The sequence below is a fragment of the Oryx dammah genome, unplaced genomic scaffold, assembly GCF_014754425.2.
Source record: "Oryx dammah isolate SB20612 unplaced genomic scaffold, SCBI_Odam_1.1 HiC_scaffold_18, whole genome shotgun sequence".
Lineage (NCBI taxonomy): Eukaryota > Metazoa > Chordata > Mammalia > Artiodactyla > Bovidae > Oryx > Oryx dammah.
In genome coordinates this window covers 46,395,597-46,419,648 of record NW_024070202.1, presented here as the reverse complement: position 1 = coordinate 46,419,648, position 24,052 = coordinate 46,395,597, and the positions used below count along the sequence as shown (strand labels likewise).

The 24,052-nt window shown below is 40.8% G+C and overlaps 1 protein-coding gene across 1 annotated transcript in view; it reads right to left on the bottom strand.

Moving 5' to 3' along the window:
* LHFPL3 (LHFPL tetraspan subfamily member 3) overlaps window positions 1-24,052 on the bottom strand; it is a 596,059-nt gene that overhangs the window by 163,672 nt on the left and 408,335 nt on the right. The gene's annotated exons all lie outside the window — the stretch shown is intronic.

Below are 24,052 nucleotides of genomic sequence, written 5' to 3'. Positions count from 1 at the left end.
TATGTAAATTCAGGAATTTAAGGAGAATGCTTAATACTTGCTCTATTTCCCAAAAATCACCGTGTGAAATATACAAATGCTTCTTAATAAGAATATGTTGATTTGAAGGCTCTCATTGCTACTCTCCTTACATTTAATCAAATTATTTTGGGGTAAGTGGTGACAGTGTTAGGTTATATTCTGAATAGATGGTTTATCCATTAATTCACTCACTCATTAATTCAACAACCACTTACTGAGTGTCTCTGAAGGAGTACCAGACATAGTTCTTGGTGCTAGGGATACAGGGATCAAGAAGAGAGACATGGCTTATGCTACCACAGACTTTATGTTTTGTCAGGGGAAGAGGACAAAAAAAATGAATAAGCATGCAAATAAAGTAATTTTAAGTTGTAATAAGGAAAGAAACAAAGGGCTTAGAGAACAGAGAGTGGGACCTTCTTCAGAGAGGGTGAACAGCTAACGCCTCTTGAGGGGATGATATTTAAACTAAGGCCCCAAACAAGCAAACCACTAGACATGTGAAATGGCAACAGCATGTGCAAAGGCCCTGAAGTTGAAAAGGTGTGTTTGAGAAGCTACCAGGAGATTAGTGATGAGGCTGGAGAAAGTGATTGTGTTGAGGCATCCTTGCAGGTTATCCATCTGCGGGGCATGTATCTAAAGAAAACTATGACGGCACAACCAAGTTAAGAGTTCTGTGATTGTCAGAGGCAAACAATCCCGAGGCTGGCAAGAGGAAGTTGCATATAGTTCTTGCCTCACTGCTATTTACTGAACAAGCCGGAAGTAGACAACTACTTTCTTACTTCTTAACAGAAGCACAGGTCTACAAGGCAGGTCTAGAGAAGACAGATACCAAGGTGGGTAACAATTAGGAAGATAGCCTGGGAGAACTCTGCTTTAGTGCTCCTTTTGATTTTACAGAATGACAGTTCAAAACTGCAGGTCACACTTGGTTGCTCTTTTTTCTTTGCCCATGTCCCAGATGTTAACATGATTGCCTTATCTATCTGTGCTGTATCTCTATATACATGCACCTACTTTAAGCCTTTGTTATCTCTCAAAGGGAACCCTAACTTCCCTCTGCCTTCTGTTTGCCTTCACTCTATTTCAGATCAGACACTATTGCTCATACTCAAAATGTCATGCTGGGTCCCACTGGTGCTGAAGAACACTTAAACACTCAGCCAGGTATTCAAGGCTCCACGGATCAGCCCCTAGTTATGTTTCCAGTCCTCCTCCCCTTTATACTCTCTACTTCACGTGGGTTGTAATATGCATGATTGCCTGTCTACGCACCAAGTTTTTGGATCTGTTTTCTCTTCTGCCTAGATTATTTGCCACTGTTGCTGCTAAGTCACTTCAGTTGTGTCCGACTCTGTGTGACCCCATAGATGGCAGCGCACCAGGCTCCCCTGTCCCTGGGATTTTCCAGGCAAGAGTACTCGAGTGGGGTGCCATTGCCTTCTCCGATAAAACATACTACTTTAACCATTTTTAACTGTACAGTTCAGTGGCACTAAGTACATTCACATTGTTGTGCAACTCTCACCATCATCCTTCTCCTGTGTTTTTCACCTTCCTTAACCGAAACTCTGTCCCTGAACCCCTGGCATCTATCAATGTACTGTTTGACCTAAGTATTTAGCTACTCTAGGTAACTTGCCCAAGTGGAATCAAACAGTACTTGTTTGCACTTAATGTATGTGCTGTGCTTAGTCATTCAGTTGTGTCTGACTCTTTGTGACCCCATGGACTGCAGCCCGCCAGGCTTTCTGTCCATGGGGATTCTCCAGGCTAGAATACTGGAGTGGGTTGCCATGCCCTCCTCCAGGGGATCTTCCCAACCCAGGGATCAAACCCAGGTCTCCCGCATTGCAGGTGGATTCCTTATTGTCTGAGCACCAGGGAAGCACACCTAATGTATACTGAAAAGCATTTTTAAGGTTAACGTTATGTCCTACAAACACACTGCACCTTCTCCTCCCCACCCTGTACTCTACAGGAGGCCCTCACCAGCCATCTACTTCACACATAGTAGTGTACACATGTCAACCCCACTCTCCCAATCCATCCACTCCCCTCTCCCCTTGGTGTCCATACGTTTTTTCTCTGTGTCTGTTTTTTTTCCTGCTTTGCAAATAGATTTACCTGTATCATTCTTCTAGATTCCACATATATGTGTTAACATACAAATAGCTCATGCAGCTCAATAAAAAAAAAAAAACACAATTAAAAAAACGTGTAGAAGACCTAATAGAGTTTTTTCCAAAGACAGATGGCAAAAAGGAAAATGAAAAGATGTTCAACACCACTAGTCATTAGAGAAATGCAAATCAAAACTCAATGAGGGGACTTCCCTGATGGTCCAGTGTCTGGGACTTCACACTCCCAATGCAAGGGGCCCAGGTTCCATTCCTGGTCAGGGATCTAGATCCCACATGTCACAGCTGAGACCTGGTGCAGCCAAATTAAATAAGTACTTAAAAAAAAAACCTACAATGAGATACTACCTCACACTGATCAGAATGGCCATCATCAAAAACATATTTACAAACAATAAATACTGGAGAGGGTGTGGAGAAAAGAGAATGCTCTTGCACTGTTGGTGGGAATGTAAAGTGATATAGCCACTATGGAGGACAGTCTGGAGATTTCTTAAAAAAACTAAAAATAAAACTACCATGAGATGGTTGGATGGTATCATCAACTTAATGGACATGAGTCTGAGCAAACCCTGGGAGACAGTGAAAGACAGGGATGCCTGGGGCTGCAGTCCATAGGGTTGCAGAGTCGGACACAACTGAGCAACTGAACAACAAATGACTTAGCAATTTCACTCAAATTTTTTAAATTAATTTATTTTTTATTGAAGGATAATTGCTTTACAGAATTTTGCTGTTTTCTGTCCAACCTCAAAATTTCACTTAAATATTTAACATTCAGTCAAAAGCAACATTCTTCACAAAGCAAACCATCTCAAATTCTTCTTGACCTACACTGTTGCCCTTCTCTGAACTCACATAGCTGTTGACTGCACTGATCTTAAACATCTTGTTTTTTTTTTTTTTTTTTTAACATGTTCTATAGTTATTTATTTACAAACATTGTCTCAATCACAGATTATAAACTTTCTAAGGAAAGACTCCTGGGTTAAGTCATATTTATAGCATCTAAATCAGTACCTTGTACAGACTGGCATTAGAATACTTTTGAATGGGAAAGTGAATAAAGGAATAATCAAATTATAGCACCTAGACAGTATACTGGGCATCCCTGGTGGCTCAGACGGTAAGGCGTCTGCCTGCAATGCAGGAGACCCGGGTTCGATCCCTGGGTCGGGAAAATCCCTTGGAGAAGGAAATGGCAATCCACTCCAGCACTCTTGCCCGGAAAATCCCAAGGACAGAGGAGCCTGATAGGCTACAGGCTACAGTTCTTGGGGTCGCAAAGAGTCGGACACGACTGAGCGACTTGTACATGTACATGTAGACAGTATACTCTAAAAAATACAGTTTATAAAAGTCAATATCACAACTACCAAAGGTCACAAATCTCATTAAATATGGATTCATATTTCAGTGACATTTAACAAACAGTTTTGTTATAACTAGACAAACTAGATTACAAGTGCTTGGGAGATTAGAAAAAAGTGAAGCTAATGATTTGAAAAATATTTCAAACTCCCATTCCTTCTGTAGTTTCTAGCATTTGGTACCAACATGCTCTCCAGGGCATTTCTAGTAGTAATCATTTTTGTATTTGAAAAATATGTGGTTTCCACGAGTGAAAATTCATTTTATTTGCAAAGGCCCAGATTTTTAAATACAAACTATACTTCAGAAAAACACCTCCAAGGAAGCTACATTACTCGGAATATCTTTTAAAATATCCTAATTGGTTTTTAACAATTTTTATCAATGAGACAATTACTTTCTTATAAGAAAAAGAGGAAAATTAAACAATTTAATGAATGAGAATCACTTGGAGAATGGTAACTTGTAGTTCTAGCTAAACTTAACAGACATCACCAAGTAACCCAGGCTCAGGCAGGGTGTTGGATGTTATGGGTCAATTTTGCTAGAATAGGATGTTTGTGGAATGCTGACATCAACAAAGACATCTTTTCTAAAGGTCTTTCTGCACTGAAGGTAGACTGTCTTAAAAGCTTTCATTTCTAGAAACTCTGAATATCATACTGGGATAAAGAGAGCAAAGATAGAATTCACACTCTGAAGCTAAAATCACAGGAGAATATGAGTGGCAATTCATTATTCCCCATCTTCAAAGTATATGATTTTCTTAATCAAATTTTAAGTAAAGAACCTGGGAAAGCAGAGGCTATATAATATATTGTTGTGCTTCATTTTATACAATTGCTATTCTCCTGAAAGTAACAAAAATACAATTTTTGAAATGCAATTTTCATTTTCCATATAGTTTAAGCAAGTTGGCTATTCAGAGAAATCTTAAAACCTGGGCTGATAAGGTTGGGTTTTGGCCTCCCAGGGTTGGGGGAAGGGCTTAGGTCCCCCCATCCCACCCCACAGGTGTGTCCTTCAGGCCATGGTGCACTAGAATTTGTACTGGATTCTCTAAACTTTTCTTGTTGGCTCTCTCTTAAAGTGAAAGGTCTGATCTTTTAAAAAATTTGTCTGGTTTGAAAATCTGAATGGTTATATAGTAGGATAATAAAACATGAAATTCAACTGCATTTAAAAGCTTTTAAAACTCTGTAAGTGAAGTCTGTGATTAAAATCCAATTTTTACAGAAATAAATCCTATCTTTTTGAAGCAGCACTTCTACTTCAAATGGCCACTGAATAGCAAATTTTATCTTCTGACGATGTATTATTAAATACACATCTTCTTCTCATCCTATCTGAACTTCCCCAATTTGGCTGTTTTATTTTTGAAAGGTAAATCTCCCCCAAATTACAGTGTATTAAAGATTAATTTAAACCATTAAGATAGTTTGGGCTCTATTGGTTTCTTTAGAAAGGTATGGGTATCACATTCTGCATTGATGCACTGATGCTATTATAAGTTTTGCTTCCTGGCATTCTATTAACCAGAACCTTACCAACCTGCACAGTTTGAGAGCTGCTGGAAACTAACTGCTATTTGTAATCTTGACTAAGAAGTACTTACAAGATCCTAGGCTAATGTCTCAATAAATGAAAGATTAAATAACATTCCTCTTGGTTCTATAATTGTTTCTAATTCTTAACAAATTGATCATGTTGTGTGATGCAACACCATCATTACACTAAACATTAGAGTGTACTGGCACCAGAACATTTGATTAATTTGGACATGCTATTTCCTGACTGGGAGGGATAGTGGAGAGTTAGTTCCAACTGGGCTGGTATCCAAAAATGGGTTTCTTATTAGGATGTCACCTAGGAAATGACTAAATTACTTGCAGTTATATATTCCTTCATTTCGGCAGCAGGTTTTCCGGAGGTGTATCACAGAATATTCTTGAATGTTAAAGAGAAACAAGAGCTCACAAGCTGGGGGTGAGCAGAGAAGAATGATGAAAAGAAACCCACGTTCTTACTGAATGCTGCCATGACATCTTCTAATCTGGAATATATAATCAAGGCACCTTTGTGAAGGCAGGACTGTAGATTTCAATTTTAAGTGTACTCCAAATAGTGAGGAAACATTCACATTCTAAAAGGAACCTCTGTGTAGAGGCTACTGCTGCCCACAATGGGTCCTTCTGAAATAGTACATAAACAACTAGTGGTTCCCTAGAGCCACTAATTGCTCTGGCACTTTTCTTTGCCAAAGAGCTGAATTTAACCTCTGTGAAAGAAACAGCCTCAGAAAAATCCACAAATGTTTTTAATTGAGTCTTTCTCCAAAGGGAAATGAAGCAAGAGGGAAAAAGCAATGGAGGGGTCTATGATTTGGGTCACTTTGCCCTGCTGATATTGCTGGACCAACTATCCAATCAGGACTTTCAACACTGCAAACCTGAGAATTGCTTATTTTTTGGACAGGAAGGGAAAGTCTAATTCATTCTTTTATTTTATTTTTTTTTAAAATTTATTTATTTATTTTTAATTTTTACTTTACAATTCTGTATTGGTTTTGGCATAGATTGACATGAAAGTTTATGCACTGGTGCACAGAAAGCATGATAAATTGCCTCATGTTGCTGAAGCACTCAAGGGGAACGCAGTGAAAAAAACGAACCTGCACTCACTTAACTCTATCAATTATTGAGGCATACAGTAATTGAAGAAACTGATGCCAGTAGAGCTGCCAGGCTATGGAGGGGGGACTTTCACACGAGGACTGTTACTATACACACCTGCTAGAGGAGAGGCAAATCATTCCTACAGTTTCATTAGCACATGGTCAACAGAACTGAACTTCTATATGAACCACAGTATTCATACAGCTGGAAAAGGTCCTGTGTTTATACCTCAGTTTATCTCTGGAGAACTGAGTTGCTAGATAATCCAGGACATGAAATACCGTGGTTTAGAGTCCAATGGAGAAAACAAAACTTTCTCCTGATCAGTTCTGATTTTAAACCTACTATAATTTTGTGGCATTTAATTTTGGGTCGTAACACAAAAAGATAACAACATTCCTTAGAAAGGGGAGAAAGAGAAAATGTAAATAAACAATGGTCTCTCAAAAGAGCATTAGAAAGTTGTGTGTGATGAAGAGAGGAGCTTCTCTATGCAGGTGCTCAGCCCTAACTGCCCCAGTAAAGGGAGCCATCCATCCACCTGTACCCTGGGCTCAATCACCTGTGGAACCTACACCACAGGGTGGAATCAGAAAGGGGGGAAGCAGGAGTCTACCCACACCTGCACTGGGAGCCAAGGGGTGCAGAATAGGATACCAGACAAGAGGAAAAACATTTAACTAAGTTCAATGTAGCTTGCTACTTTTGCTCAAATTTTGAGGGTACTACTCCAGTACTCTTGCTTGGAAAATCCCATGGAGGGAGGAGCCTGGTGGGCTGCAGTCCATGGGGTCGCTAAGAGTCGGGCACGACTGAGTGACTTCCCTTTCACTTTTCACTTTCATGCATTGGAGAAGGAAATGGCAACCCACTCCAGTGTTCTTGCCTGGAGAATCCCAGGGACGGGGGAGCCTAGTGGGCTGCCGTCTATGGAGTCGCACAGAGTTGGACACGACTGAAGCAACTTAGCAGCAGCAGCAGCCGGATATAATATAAACTAGAATGTAGGACCTAAAAATACAATGCAGTTCTGATCTCTAGAATGCCAGCAGATGGCTTTTGATGTCTATCTTGGATCCAATCAGACTCTGTGAAATCTTACTATGACATAGTTAATAACAGTATGCACCATAAGAATTGCTAACATTTATTATATGAACATCATTAGTGGGGTACACTGCACATACATCATCTAATTCTCAAGTAAAGCTAAGACAAACACAAGAACATTACTTCCTGGCTTCTCTAATTTTCAGAAAGAGGGATTTTTCCTAAAATATCCTTGGCTTCTTATCCCATTCTTTCTTCCTTCCCATGGAGATGAAGTGACTTCCCCAAGGAATACCTGGAGCATTACTGGCTATACCAGCCCAGCCCTTTCCTCTACTTACCTTAGGGGCAGTTTGCCCTCATGAAGCGTATATTCCACTCCTCTGTGCTATACATTTTATACAGGGTGAACTTGATTTTCCAGTGCTGCCCAGGAGTAGGAAGATGACTATGCTTAATTCTGGGGTTGCAAATTAGGGAGTCCTTTTGGCTCAGAGACTCAGTCATTTCTTCAGTCATTTCTTCTTTTTCACATAAAGGGCATATTTGGCTTTCATCTGCCAGCTCTCCTCTCTCTCAGTGGGTCCAGAGCTTGAGAGTGTCCCATAGTTCTGGAGGCTGGAAGTCTGAGATCAGAGCACCAGCATGGTGGGTTTGGTTGGCACCCTTTTCTGAGTTGCAGAGAGCTGACTTCTCTTTGGATCCTCTCTCACACACAGCGGAAAGGGAGATAGTAAGTTCTGTGGCCTCTCCTACAAGTGAATCATGGGGGCTCCACCCTCAGAACCTAATTACTTCCAAAGGCCCCACCTGCAAATACCATCACACTGGGATTTGGGTTTCAACCTATAAATCTTAGGGAGGCATAAACATTCAGTCCTTCGCAGAGCAGAAACAGAGGTTGTCATTCATTGCTTCTCTACCAACCCCAACATTATTCTGTTTTTTACATATAGGAAAAAAGGAAGCTGAAGCACGGAAATTCCATATAGCTTGCTCAAAGTCATACAAAGCCCTCAAGTGGTGGAACAGGATTTGAACTCCGGTAGTCCAGTATTCTTGCCTAGAGAATCCTGTGGACAGAGGAGCCTGGTGGGCTGCTGTCCACAGGGTCACACAGAGTCGGACACGACTGAAGCGACTTAGCATGCGTGCATGCATTGGAGAAGGAAATGGCAACCCACTCCAGAACGCTTGCCTGGAGAATCCCAGGGACAGAGGAGCCTGGTGAGCTGCCGTCTATGGGGCTGCACAGAGTCAGACACAACTGAAGTGATTTAGCAGCAGCAGCAGCAGTCTAGCTTTGGAATCTATGCTTTTAACACCATATACCCTATCATCCTTTATTTATCAACAATAATGATGCATACGAAATTACTTTATCTTAGAGTTGAAGATTTCAGTTTTTTCTTTTTCTTTTCAGCCACCCAGCAGGGCATATGGGATCTTAGTTCCTTGACCACAGATGGAACCTGTACCCTCTGCAGTGGAAGCGCAGAGTCTTTACCATCAGACTACAAAGGCAATCCCCAAATTACTTCAGAGTATTGTTTTTTCTTAAAATGAGAACACTTACAGAATCTTGGCAGTGCTTATTGTTTATAATTAGATATTTATTTTTTGAGTACAAGAACTGCTAAAATGATGCTTAGAAACTGCTAGCTTTTATATGAATATATTTTTTTTGTTTGTACCAGTATTTCACCTAATCAGAATTTTACCTTTTATGTAGTGCCAAGAACATTAATTATAAATTCTAAATGTGTGAAATTGGAATTAATGAGATTAATTATAAATAAATATAGGTATATTTTGGTTTTATACACATTTCACAAAAAATGCATCCTTTTTTTTGTTTGTTTTGGCTTGATATTTTGAGTGAGTTTTTGGCTTGGTATTTTAAGTTGGCTTCATGTAAGCCAAACATTTTCTCTGTTCTTAAAAGGCATATATTCCTTTAGCTTCCTTCATGGCTCAGAGGTTAAAGTGGCTGCCTGGAATGTGGGAGACCTGGGTTCGATCCCTGGGTTGGGAAGATCTCCTGGAGAAGGAAATGGCAACCCACTCCAGTACTCTTGCCTGGAGAATGCCATGGACGGAGGAGCCTCGTGGGAAAGAGTCCATGGGGCTGCAAAGAGTCAGACACAACTGAGCGACTTCACCTAATAATATATTCCTTTTAAGAGTATATATGTGTTTATGTGTATACATGACTAAGAATATATGTATCTTATTCATTTATATATAGCTACATATATGTAGAATAATTTCTGCTTCAGGTACAAATAAAGACATGAATCAATCCAGTTCTATTTAAGTTTCTGTGAAGCTTTGTTTAAGTAACTCTCTGGGTGTCAACAGACACATTGTTTTAATGAACATTTCAATCAACAGGATACCAAACATGCTGGCAGGTCACAAACTTGTCTGAAAAATTGGAGGAGAGCTCTTGACTCAGGCAACATTTTCAAGTGCTAAAATCTATATTGCATTTCAGACACAGGATCTTAATAGAGGAAAATATCATCTTTTTCCACAACCATATGAACCATACACCAATCACCGTTCTCCCAGCAAAACCTATTTCAGCCATGATAACACCCGAAGCAGAGACCAATGATTATCTTGCCAGCACTTTTCCAAGTGGCTCTTTGTGCTGAGCTACTTTATTTGTAAAACAGGGAGCCCTGGTCTAGATGATTGAGTGGTTATCTGCTATTTACCTTATATCATTCGTTTTTAGGAATACATTTGTATTCACCTGATGCTCCATACAGACACACATGATGGGGAATAACTGCATTTGTAGAAGCGATTCCTGAGCGGACTCAATGTGACACCCTCACTCTCTGCCCTAACTTGGGAAAAGTTGCCATTGGCTGGAGACAAAGTCAGGAATCTCATGCCAATCCAGCTTGCAACACTTTATTTCTCAGTAAAAGGGGTAAACTGAGGAGCAACTGAATTCCTTGTCAGTGAGGAGGAGCTCTCCCAAGTCTGCTAGACTCTCTGGAAACCATGTGCCTATTTGTATACACTTTCCTGAAACAGAGTTTGGCACCAATATAGCTTTAAGGTGGTAAGCTTTTCTTTTATACAGCTTGACTACTTTTTATTTTATTCTCCTGAAATAACATTTGCATGCTTTAGAAACTTCAACTGGCAAAAATCAATTGTTCAAAGAAAACATATGGAAAAACTATGACATACTAAAAATGTTAAGCAGTGGAACCAAGCTTGAGCAAGATGGGTGCTTTCCTAACCATCCTTTGTAAGGAAGCCTCTTACTTTCAAGGAGGCATCAGATACAAGTTATTAATAGGCTCCCAGATTATGAGTTTTTCACAGTTTAGCAGATATTTCTTTTATCCTCTTTCCCTGTTTTTCTCCTCCACCTCTTTACTCTCTGTCCTTTTTTATATCTATATCGATATTAATATCCATATTAATCTGTAGAGATCTCCACCTGCTTCATTCCTGGTGCGTACACAGCTTAAGAACAGTCATATAACCTATAGAGTGCTGTCACTCTCTTTGCAGAAAGGGCTTGTAACATCACTAAGGACAGACATGATATAGTCTAGGCACAAGGACAGACATGATATAGTCTAGGCACTGAATTATTTTTTCACCATGTTGAAAAAGGCAGAACAGCAGAATGGGGCTCTGAATCTGGATAACAAAATTTTTGAACTGACTGTACCTGACGTCTATTCTGTTCTCTTTAGTGTCACTTTCTCTCTTCCATCCCCTTGCCGTTGGATGCTTAAGATCAAGGCAATGTGGATTCTGAGCAATTCTTTATTACATCTAAAACGAAAAAAACTGCTAAAGAAAAAGACAACTATGGTAAATTGTTTGAGTTCTCTCTTTTTTTTTTTTGGTTCTTTATTTCTTGTTTCCTTTCCCCATTAGATTTTCCTTGAAAAAACAAAAAATAATGCCTTTTAAAGGCTTCCATTCTTTTGCTCTGTCTTTGAAACAATTTATTAGACTTGGGGAAATTCTGTGAGATATGTCAGGCTTTAACCAATCTATAGTAAAATCTTCCAGTTATTTATATGTTTGTGAAGCATGCTTATGATTTAGAACAAGAAACTGGACTCAAAGAAACCAAATTGGGATTGGCAGTAGGTATCAAAAAAAGAATAGGAGAAAAACAGGTCAAGGGAGGGTGAAATAAGTCAGCGTGTTAAATGTTCTGTCAAAAGATTTCCACACATCTTTCAACTTCAAATTCTGAAAGCCAGAAGTTTGTAGATAAAACCTTGACCGTTGTGACATTTGAAGAACAATGCCTGAATCAGCACAATGCCTGCCCTTGACTGAAACAAAGTGTAACCCAGCTTTAACTTGCCAGAAGGTGGCTTTGCTTTGAACTCGGGTGCCAGAATGGCCCGAGGCAGGGCTGTGTGAAAGTCTGGAACCTCAGCGAGTAGCTTGGGCTTTTGCTCTCTGCCCTTGGGGATCATTCCTTCTCTCAGGGTTCAATACTTTCACCTTTTAACCACCACCCCAGGTTCCTTCTTGGGGGTTAAAAACTCTATTGTGATTCATTTGCCACTCTCATAACCAAGACTGGGGTATGCTGATGGAATTACAGGACTATGATGATCTAAAGTATTTTGAATTTTGAGATGATGGCTACATGAATTACTGATAAACTCTGCTAGTTAGAAACATTTCATAAAACGATAGGATGGTAGACTTGTTTCAAGGTGTTTCACTAAAGAATTTCTTTGTTCTGCTTTCATTTTTGAAAAAAACCAGTATCTTAATCCAGAATACCAGTTTTCTATTTGACTAGACAGAGTAGGGGCTACCAATTTTTGTTAGAGACAAATAAATGACCAGGGGAAGAGCTTTAAATTCCTGAAAGAAAACAGAACAGTCTAGAGCAGACATGATCTGGGCTTGGGTCCTGGTCTGAACTTAACTTGAGCCCAGCTCTAGGCCAATACTTTGGCCACGTGATGCGAAGAACTGACTCACTGGAAAAAGACCCTGATGTGGGAAAGACTGAAGGCAGGAGGAGAAGGGGATGATAGAGGATGAGATGGTTGGATGGCATCACCGACTCGATGGACATGAGTTTGAGCAAGCTCTGGGAGTTGGTGATAGACAGGGAAGCCTGGCGTGCTGCAGTCCATGGGATCACAAAGAGTCAGACATGACTGAGCGACTAAACTGAACTAAGGAATAAGAAGATGAACACACATTCTCCACCTTACAACCCTGCCTGCTCTCCCTCTTCAAGGTGCCATTTGTATTCTTCAAAGAGAAGTCAACACATCATTTGGGACAAATTGAGGGTTTGTTGATTCTATAATCAAACACAATTTAGATTAAACATTTCCTCATTTGCAATGTGTATTAGTTTTCTACGACTATTGTAACAAACCACCATGAACTTAGTGACTTGAGTGAATGAGTGAGTGAAGTAGCTCAGTCGTGTCCGACTCTTTGCGACCCTGTGGACTGTAGCCCGCCAGGCTCCTCCGTCCATGGAATTCTCCAAGCAAGAATACTGGAGTGGGTTGCCATTTCCTTCTCCAGGGGATCTTCCCAACCCCGGGATCGAACCTGGGTCTCCTGCATTGCAGGCAGATGCTTTATCCTCTGAGCTACCAGGGAAGCCCACTTAGTGACTTAAAACAATACAAATATTTTATAATCCTGTACATCAGCATTCTCATTTGCACCTCAATGGGCTATTTTAGTTGTTTGCAGGGCTGCATTTCTTTCTGGAGACTATATATCCGTTTCCTTGCCTTTTCTTGCTTCTAGAGACCACTGGCTCTCCTTGGCTCCTGGCCCCTTAGTCCTCTTCAAGGTCAGCAATGGCAAGTGAAGTCCTTTTCATGTGTCATCTCTCTAACTCTATTGCCTCTTCTCCATCCACTTTTATGAATTCATGTGATTAGATTGGAGTCACCCAGATAATCTAGGATAATCTCTCCATCACAACATCATCTGATTAGCAAACTTAATTTCCTATTTCCATGTGACCTAACATATTCAGAGGTTATAGGGACTAGTGTGTAGACATCTTTCTGCGTATGTGTATAGTGTGGTATATGATGTGACACACAGTAGTGTGTCATTACAATCTTTTTTTTAATTAAAGTCTAGTTGGTCTATAATATTTCAGGTATACAGCAGTGATTCAAATATATATATATATATATATATACACACACAGAGACATATACGCTTTTTCAAAATTTATTATTACAAGATATTGAATATAGTTCCTGTGTTAAAAAGTAGGTCCTTTTGTTCATCTGTTTTATAAATAATTGTGGGTTATGTGTTAATCCAATTTATCCTAATTTATAATTAATTAGGATAAATTAATTAATTAGGATAAATTAATCCTAATTTATCCCTTTCTCCCACCTTTCCCATTTGGTAACCAGAAGTTTGTTTTCTAAGTCTGTGAGCCTGTTTGTTTTATAAATAAGTTCTTTTATATCACTTTTTCAGATACCACATATAAGTGACATCATATATTTGCCTTTCTCTGACCTACTTCATTTGGTATGATAATCTCTAGGCCCATCAGTGTTGCTGCAAAAGGCATTAATTCATTCTTTTTCATGGCTGAGTAATATTCCACTGTATATATGTCCATCAATAGATGAATGGATAAAGATGTGAAAAAGGACTGTTCTTTACCAGGGTTGGAATGCATATAGGACAAAACACAAGCCACCCTGTCTCCTGTGATTTTCTCCATTCCAGGGCTCTACCACAGGGGTACTGTGTCACCTCTCTACCTCTGCAGTCAAGTCATCAAGTTACCATGTAGCCTGGGTTCCAACTCCCTAAGGAATGATCTGGTTAGTCACTATCTAGTATATAGCGTCTTGTTGATCAGAGCTTCTCCCCAGTCTGCCAGTTGGCTGACCTCTTTCTAGATGGCTGCCTTTGGCCCCAGTGTCCATCCCTGACCCATAGCTGTGATCAGTCAGTGGGACCACATGGTATGTATGCTTCCTTCGTGCATGAGGGACTGCCACAGCTCATGGCCTTGGATGGGTGCTGTGGATATGGCCATTCATATCATATTGTGCCCAGTTCTGGGGAGGCAGTGTTGAGGGAGGAAGTTAGGGTAAGGGTTAGGGGTGAGGGTGGTTGATTACTAAATACTCTGAATAATTTGTGGCACCAAAAGTTTGGTTTCGGTCCTCTTTAATGGTCACTCAAAAGTAAGATGAGGAGCACTTTTCTAAGTCCAGGGACAGACCCTTAACAGCTTTGGCATATGGGGAATTTACCCCAGAGGTAAGCTTTAGCATTTCAAAGATGTCAGCACCTCAACGTGAACGTGGCCAATACGAGGGATCAGAGGGCGTGAACATGGTGACCCTGGAGAGGTCAGAGCAGGAGAGGGCTAGGATATTTCGTGGTTGAAACTTGAGAGACTGGTCTGTGAGAACACATGGAAAGCCTAGGATGACTCTGTTATTCGGGTTTTCTTCTCTGGTTGCTGTGGCTAGAACTCCAAAACCATGCTGAATAAAAGTGGTGAGTGCTGCCATGCTGTTATTATCCTGTTCCTGCCCTCTGATTTATAGTTGCTGTGGCACAGACTGAGGGACATAGTCAATTGCTGATCTGCTGTGTGGGATAAACTCTGAATACCTGTGCCTCACAAGGCTGGCTTTCCATGGATCTTTGTTGGGTTTTCTCCGTATGACATGGTTCTCTCTTGATTTCTTACTTAGCCTTGTTTTCCTCTTGGGACCAATCTTTGACTTTGAGTCTGCTTGTCTGAAATCCTGATACTTTCCCTATCTCTGACTGTGTACATCCTTTTGCTTAGGCCCTCAAAGGCAAGCCTGAGTCATGTTTCAAGAATGGAGTATCTTGACCAAAGCAAGTGATGCTCAGAAAGGCCATGACTTGGGGGCCTTCTTGCTATAGGATCAAATCCACTGCTCAGCCACATCTCTGCCTTGGATGTTGCCTTCAGCTTGAATCATGCCTAAATTTGGAATTCTTTGGGCTATCTGCTATTCCTCTTAGTGACTCTATGCAAGCACAGACTTGCTAGTCCCTACTTTCTCTCTTTCAGTCCTGGCTCCCCACTGGGATCAGAGCATACTATTTGGCTGAATCTATCTAAACTGCAGCAAACAAGTCCATTTCAAAAGCTCCAGACTTGTAGAGGTGACTAGCAAAGAATATTATTTTCTCCTTCCTTCCTAAAAATGTGGGTGATCAATATGAGTACCTCTGATGTCTACAGGGTGACAGAGCTAAGCAAAAATTTCCTGAAACTTTTGCCATTTGACACATTTGGAAGTTTGAATAAGAATGCATATGGGCCCTGTAGCCTAACCTCTAGGTATTGTTGCACTCAACCTGAGGGCTCAACCTTCACACCTCTAATCTATTTTCACAAAGACAGGCAATATACTGGGAGGTTCAGATGTAGTTGCATGAAGTTAGTGATTGGTCTAGTGTGTAGCATGAACTCAGGACCTTAGTTTTTACCCATTATTCTCATGTTCTAATCTCTATTAATGTATTGACAATACATTAATAGTATTATTATTTTTATATAAAGCTAAAGTCATCATTTAAGTTTCTAAGAATTCAGAATCCTCAGTGAAAACAAGCAGTTTGCACAATTGTTGAAGAAAATAAATTTGTCAGAGAAACTGGAGCAATTTAGTTTCCTCATTTTCCTAAATTTTAATACTGTAAAAATAATAGCTAACATTAGTAACCACCTGTATCAGACATATATGAATCAACTCATTTAAACCTCATTCCAACCCTATGAAGTGGGTATTATCATCATCCCCATTTTAAAGAAGTTTAAACAAGAACAAAGAGCTAAAATTCTTCAAAAATGTCAGTTACCAAGACTGACACCTTCGGCAAGCTGATTGTTGTTTTCTTAGCCAATCTACAATGATAAGAGTTTAGTTTTTGCCATTTCAGGAAAATATGGAGCTTTCCTCTGACAATAAAATCAGAATACCAAAAAAGAATTAGAGTCACCTAACAACTGATGAGACTGGTGTAGATAATATGACAAAAGACAGGTTTGTGACTTAATTAAATACAGTCAACAATTAAGGTCAAAGCAGGCTGGAAAAAAGGCAAAAATTGGACTTGTCAACAAATACTTGTATTGCAGCACATGGCTAGAAGTCTGTTACTGAGAAATGGCGTTGTGGTGCAATAGTGCTAGAGTTCTTACGAACTTCAAGAAATGGACCAATTTATCTTAAAGTATTGGCATTCTGAGTTGTCAAAATGCCATCTCTAGAAATAACTGGCAGCAAAATCAAAGTAAACTGAAATGAAAGTACTTCATCGATTTTTGTTATTGTTGTTGTTGAACTTTAGAGCAATATATTCACAGTTAAGGGAGTTCTTGTCAACAGCTGATGAGAATCTTAAGAGGTGCATTTTTTGTATGGCCAGACATAAAGTTATTTTAATTTCCTTGGCAAACAGCCTCTTCAGTCATGTACTATTATATATGTTCCTGGAGAGAGCAGGTGATTAAGACACATCTAAATCCTTTTCTCAAGGGACTTTTAATCTAAAAGGGTACCCAGTTTAACTGCTGTAATTAGAAAAAAAGGGACATATAGACTTCTGAGTATACTCATTGGAAAAGACTCTGATGCTGGGAGGGATTGGGGGCAGGAGGAGAAGGGGATGACAGAGGATGAGATGGCTGGATAGCATCACTGACTCGATGGACGTGAGTTTGCGTGAACTCCAGGAGTTGGTGATGGACAGGGAGGCCTGGCATGCTGCAATTCATAGGTTCGCAGACAGTCAGACATGACTGAGCGACTGAACTGAACTGAGTATAATTGAATATATACTCCCAAATCTGCAGTCTATGTTTAGACATCTCAAAATTTACTGGAAGGGGAAATTTAAGATATTTAGTCCCACACCATTATTCTTTCAACCAGATTCAAGAGTTGGAAGAGTACTGGAACACAGAGGAACTAGCAGCTGGAGACGACAGGTAAAACAGTATGTGTGTGAATGTGTGTGGGGGCATGGTTGTTTAATTGTAGTATATAAAATAAAGTATAGGTACAGACCCAGTTTCGGGCCCTGCAAGGGGTCCGCCTTCCTGCCACAAATGGCGACTCTGGCGGGGATTCTTCTTTGCTGAGACTGACGTCCTGACCACTCGGGGTACTCAGGGGCCAGCTTGCCTGCCAATGGACCAGACCCAGCGGCCGCAACTGGGACCCTTTTGTCCCTGGTCTCCTCCTGATGCGGACAACTGGCCAGAGTGCCCCGACTCGTAAGGAACAAGAGACTTTATTGACCTCTCTCCCCTTCCCTCTCTCTTTCCTCTCCTTAACCCTTCCTATCCTTCCCTGTTTTTCTAGTCCCCCGGTCCTGGACACTGGAATCTGGTTGAAGGGCCCTCAGCCTGAGCTGAGGATTGGAGACTGATCACCTCCTCTTGGCAGAGAACCCGAATTCTGGTTCTGGTCTGGTCTGATTTCTGGTAGGGCTGAGTTCCAGTCCTCCCTTCTCTGGAGGCCCAGGGAAAAGTCCCACCATGCCTGGGTATCTGTAGGTGGCAGGAGACGTCTGTAAGGCCACCCCTTTCACACCCCCCTCCCGCCTCCTCCCCCTTCTTCTTTCAACCTGGCTTCCTTTCCTCCCTTGAAATCTTTGATGTTAGTACTTGGATCTGAAGTTCTGTGTCTCTATAGGAGGTTTTCTGAGAGACTGTATTCTTGTATTTAAGGGCTTCTCTGGTGGTGCAGAGGTTAAAGCATCTGCCTGCAATATGGGAGACCTGGGTTTGATCCCTGGGTCGGGAAGATACCCTGGAGAAGGAAATGGCAATCCACTCCAGTACTCTTGCCTGGAGAACCCCATGGACGGAGGAGCTTGGTGGGCTACAGTCCACGGGTCGCAAAGAGTTGGACACAACTGAGCAACTTCACTTCACTTTCATGGATATAACTGTTAAGAATAGAAAGATAATTAGTACCAAAACAGGAATATGCAGTAAAACTTACAACTACCAGTGGAAGTCTCTGATATATGACAATAAGATTCAAACTCAAGTTCCCTACCACTAGTGTGGTATGTTATTCATCTCTTCTACTGAAAGTACAGTGAATATCAGGACTAGATGTTTCCAGAGTGAAAGTTATGTTTCCTCTAAGTAGCAGGAAAAATGATTTACAATTCCCATTCTTTAGATGAGAATACTTCATATATTTCCTCAGTGCCAGATCCTAGAATGTTGCCTAGAAACCTGATGTGATCTATGGTGTACATGATCGATAAAAGCTGACAAGAACCTCACTCTTGGGTGTTTCTTCATGGTGATGGGTGTTTGGGTTCTAGCAGCCCTCCAAGTTGGCTCTTGGAAGCAAGGATAAGAGTTCTAGACTCTGATACTCCTGTTCTCCTCTTACCATTTCTTTATTTTTGGCACATTCTAGGTCTTTGGCCTCTCTGATATCCTTGTAGACTACACTATTAGCATTTCTTGGAATCAAGCACCATTTCATAGCTTTAAATTATACTTGCTTGCCTTTACTTTGCTGTAGTATCATGGATGAATATGCCCCTCAAAACCCGAGTGCTTCTTCTTGAGCATCCCTCTTCCTCCACGGGGTAGGGGGAATCATACTAGTTTCTTAAATTCTACAGGAAGTGTTTTCAGTCATGCAGATACAATCAATGGAGAACTCAGCATAGCCTTATAAGCCAGAATGGAGCCAGTATACAGAAAAATCTTAAAAAAAAAAAAAAAAGTACCAGAGAAAATGGAAAAGGCACACAGTTCTGTATCTAAAACTACTCACGGGTCAAAGAGAGAGAAGCAACATCCTCCTTGTGGTTCCAGCAAGACCTCTATCAGGGATGACTAAATCCTTAAGTTAAATGTTCCTTGAAGTTTCAGCTGTCATGGAGCTATTGTAGACTGGTCTTCCCAAGATAACAATAGCTTCAGTATCACACATTATTCTTATATGGTTGGTGGCCAGTGCATTCTCATGGTTCCTACTGGGTCCCAATTTTGTATATCCACCTGACCTGAAAGTTTCTACACCTGAGGAGGGGGTATGTGTTTTATTTTACACATTCTGGGCTGATATAATGTTAAATTTGATACAATATATTTTTCAGTGAACTGGCTAGAAACCCTAAGCTCTTGGCTCTTCCCTGACTGAACACAATGTACCCTGGGAAATGGTGAGCTCTGGAGTGAATTAAGCCTAATGGAGCATGAACTTAGGTCTCCATCCATCTGCTGTCAAGCACATTCATATATTTGGTTTGACTTGAAATGGAGCTTTAGATGTGGTTGAGTGATGATGCAACTGCTCCTCTGGCACACCTGGGATGCTGAATGTTTGGTGTCACGTTTAGAATGAAGACCTAAGGCTTCTTTTTTTTTTTTTTTATCATCATGCCCCGAGGGACCAGGATATTGGTTAGCATCATACATTAGTTGAGCTGGGTGTTGGATTCTGTAGCTATTACCCACCCTTGCACCCTTGCCCCACTGCTGCTGACCCTGCTCCTGGAAAACTCTCATAATTGTAGCTTCTCACATTTTTTGTTTTTTTTTGGTCATTTTAAAAATTGTTGCCAAAAATGAGAATTGTGGCTGGGCCACTTAATCTGGAATGGTATTGACATCAGTACTGACCACCGAAATTTCATCACACAAACATCATCCATGATGATCTTTCTCCTATTTGAAGATTAAAAAAAGAGGAGGCCAGCATGGGGTATTGTAAGATATGACCTACTAAACTGAAAATTTGACTTCTAGTAAATAGCTATTACCTATAATTTTTTATCATCTCAATGCAGTAAGTTCATACATCCTCAAACAATGTAGTTTGGAGATACAATCTTTACTGAACTTGATTTCTGGCTCTGCTTCAATCTAGAGTAAGAGCTCTATTATGGGTGCCAACTGTCTTGAATATGAGAACTTAATGGTCAAAATATTGAGCATACTGCCCACTTGCTCTGACTTGTCCAGCTGTAACAATGCCCACAGTAGTCCTTTGGGATGTTGAGTCATAGGCCAGAGCTAGATGTTACACAGCAGTGTCCCTGTTGAGGCCTGTCGGTGATAGCCCTATCTGGTTTATGTGCCAATGGTAGCATTTGCTGGCAGCAGTTGATGTCTTGGAATTTTTAAGGGAATGCCAAGTATCATGCCTGTGGTTACTTTGGTCTGATGATGTTGACTAGCTAGTATAATCATGACATACAATTAGGCTGTATGCCTATAACATACAGTCTACTGCTTTGCCACTAAAATAATGTAAAGATGAAAGCTTGACAACACATCCCTGACTCATTCCTCCAAACAAAATGAACAAATTGAGAGTGCTGGCAGAGACAGGAGGGTGTGTGCCAACCTGAGTTGCTCCCTATTGAGGAAGATTGGAGAGGGCTGTGGAGATGCTAAATCTCCCGGTCCTGGAGGGGGTCAGACCAGCCTGCTTGCATGTGCTGCTTATATTCCTGGAAGAACTATCAGATTTCACATCCTGGAGGAGAGAGATTTGGTCGCTGAAAAGAGGACTGCTGTTTGTTCCCAGAAATGCCTCCTTCCTGCCTCAGCCCAGCAATGCTCAATGCCAGCTCAATGCTTATCAACCGACATAAGCATAAGTTTTCATGACCAACATCAAGGGCCGAGGGAACCTCAAGGTCCTCACTGATGCTGAGGATAAATAAACCATAAAGAGACAAAGGAATGACACTTCTTTTATGGGGAATCAGACACCCAAGGAAGGAAGGCAAAGCTGAACTGGACCTGGGGGTGTATTGCCATAGAACTGAAAAAAGTGGAAGACAGACAAGAGACTTGAAATTTAGAAACTTAAAATATAAATAGTAAAAACTCTGAGAGTATATGGATAAATAATTTTTAAAAAAAGAAGAAAACTTCTTTGGATAGACAAGGTCTTAAATTATTAATGGTTACCAAGACTCAGATGGGATTAATGGGAAACATTCACATACCTAGTTATACCTTGGGGAAGTTTACAAATTCCTTGGACTAAAAAATATCTTATAAATTTCCACAAAGAACATTATGACAACAAAAATTAGTTAAAGCAACGGTTACAATGTGCTACTGAATTGTGAAACAAAACATATACTGAAAGGGAAAATAATAATCCCTCAACTAAAATTCTGAAGCAGTCTAGCAAATCCTACACATTTTAGTGGAAGTAGAAATGCAGTGGTATAGTGCAAATGATTAACAACTAACTCTACAGAAGAATGATAAAAAAATGAAGCCTTGCTTTGTAGTGCTTGCCAATTTCACGGTGTAAATACTCCCTCCATGGTCAATTTCAAGCTATCAAAGTGATGTCATTGAACACAGAGTTGAAAAGAAATGAGTCAGTTTAAACCAGCTCTAGGACATCCCTCTACAAAAGAGATAATGCAGACAAGAGAAGTTACAGCTTAAGCATACCATTTTTGAGGAATACTGGATGAGTAAGCAAAGAAAATACCTTAGTGGGAGGACACTTTTAATATGTTAATAGAGAAATGCAGAAATGCAGGTGTGATTATCGTGATTATCGCTGTTGGGCTGAGAAGGTAAGCCTTTGAAGACTTGAAAACAATTAATTTGCACTTTCAAATTAATAGGGCAAAATGCAATAAGGAGAGAACTGACCAAGTCAGAAAAGTAAGAAGAGGGACTTCTAGTTTCCAGTCCTCCATACAAGGAGCTTGGAAGTCACCACTTAACCCGAGCCATAAGTAAAAATTTGAACCAAAAAGTCAATAAGCTTTCTTAGATCTGTCAGGGAAGTGAGGTCACAGGGCAAACCACTGCTCTCAAATTTGGAGAGACATACACGTGGACACAAAGATTCACAATAGATAAGAGCAGAAATCTGTGAGTGGAAACCTCAGCTACCAGTGCTGGGGAAGGAAAACCTGAACTGTGGACAAGTCTGAGGGTTAAAACCCCCAGGGGACCCTGTCATAAGATGGCCCCCACACTTTGGTGAGTTTTACCTTCTTGAGCTCTGCCAGATCCCCACCACAAAGACTGGAGAAAAATCACTGCATGCTTCTGGCAGAAAGATGGGACAGGGGACCATTCTGAAACCTGCCAGAGCGTCTGTTCACCTTAACAGGACCTATCTTCAAGGAAAACTATTTTACCAGAGTCTAAACCATTGGGCCTCCCCAGACAGCCATTTGTGATGGAATTCCGGTTGAGCTATTTCAAATCCTGAAAGATGATGCTGTGAAAGTGCTGCACTCAATATGCCAGCAAAGTTGGAAAACTCAGCAGTGGCCACAGGATTGGAAAAGGTCAGTTTTCATTCCAATTCCAAAGAAAGGCAATGCCAAAGAATGCTCAAACTACAGCACAATTGCACTCATCTCACATGCTAGTAAAGTAATGCTCAAAATTCTCCAAGCCAGGCTTCAGCAATACATGAACCGTGAACTTCCTGATGTTCAAGCTGGATTTAGAAAAGGCAGAGGAACCAGAGATCAAATTGCCAACATCCACTGGATCATGGAAAAAGCAAGAGAGTTCCAGAAAAACATCTACTTCTGCTTTATTGACTATGCCAGAGCCTTTGACTGTGTGGATCACAATAAACTGGAAAATTCTGAAAGAGATGGGAATACCAGACCACCTGAACTGCCTCTTGAGAAATCTGTATGCAGGTCAGGAAGCAACAGTTAGAACTAGACATGGAACAACAGACTGGTTCCAAATAGGAAAAGCAGTGCGTCAAGGCTGTATATTGTCACCCTGCCTATTTAACTTCTATGCAGAGTACATCATGAGAAACGCTGGGCTGGAAGAAGCACAAGCTGGAATCAAGATTGCCGGGAGAAATATCAATAACTGCAGATATGCAGATGACACCACCCTTATGGCAGAAACTGAAGAGGAACTAAAAAGCCTCTTGATGAAAGTGAAAGAGGAGAGTGAAAAAGTTGGCTTAAAGCTCAACATTCAGAAAACGAAGATCATGGCATCTAGTCCCATCACTTCATGGCAAATAGATGGGGAAACAGTGGAAACAGTGTCAGACTTTATTTTTGGGGGCTCCAAAATCACTGCAGATGGTGATTGCAGCTATGAAATTAAAAGACGCTTACTCCTTGGAAAAAAAGGTATGACCAACCTAGACAGCATATTCAAAAGCAGAGACATTACTTTGCTGACTAAGGTCCATCTAGTTCCTGTGGTCATGTATGGATGTGAGAGTTGGACTGTGAAGAAGGCTGAGCGCCGAAGAATTGATGCTTTTGAACTGTGGTGTTGGAGAAGACTCTTGAGAGTCCCTTGGACTGCAAGGAGATCCAACCAGTCCATTCTGAAGGAGATCAACCCTGGGCTTTCTTTGGAAGGAATGATGCTAAAGCTGAAGCTCCAGTACTTTGGACACCTCATATGAAGTGTTGATTCATTGGAAAAGACTCTGACGCTGGGAGGGATTGGGGGCAGGAGGAGAAGGGGACGACAGAGGATGAGATGGCTGGATGGCATCACTGACTCGATGGACGTGAGTCTGAGTGAACTCCGGGAGTTGGTGATGGAGAGGGAGGCCTGGCATGCTGCAATTCATGGGGTCTCAAAGAGTCAGACACGACTGAGCGACTGAACTGACTGATACTGAAACCATTGGGATTTTATCAGAGGTTAATAACCCTTGGGGAAGGAAGGACATATTCAACACTAGCCTCTTCTAGCCATCCTGTTCCACGTAAGGCTAGAGAAAAATTGAGAAGCACTTATAAAGAAAA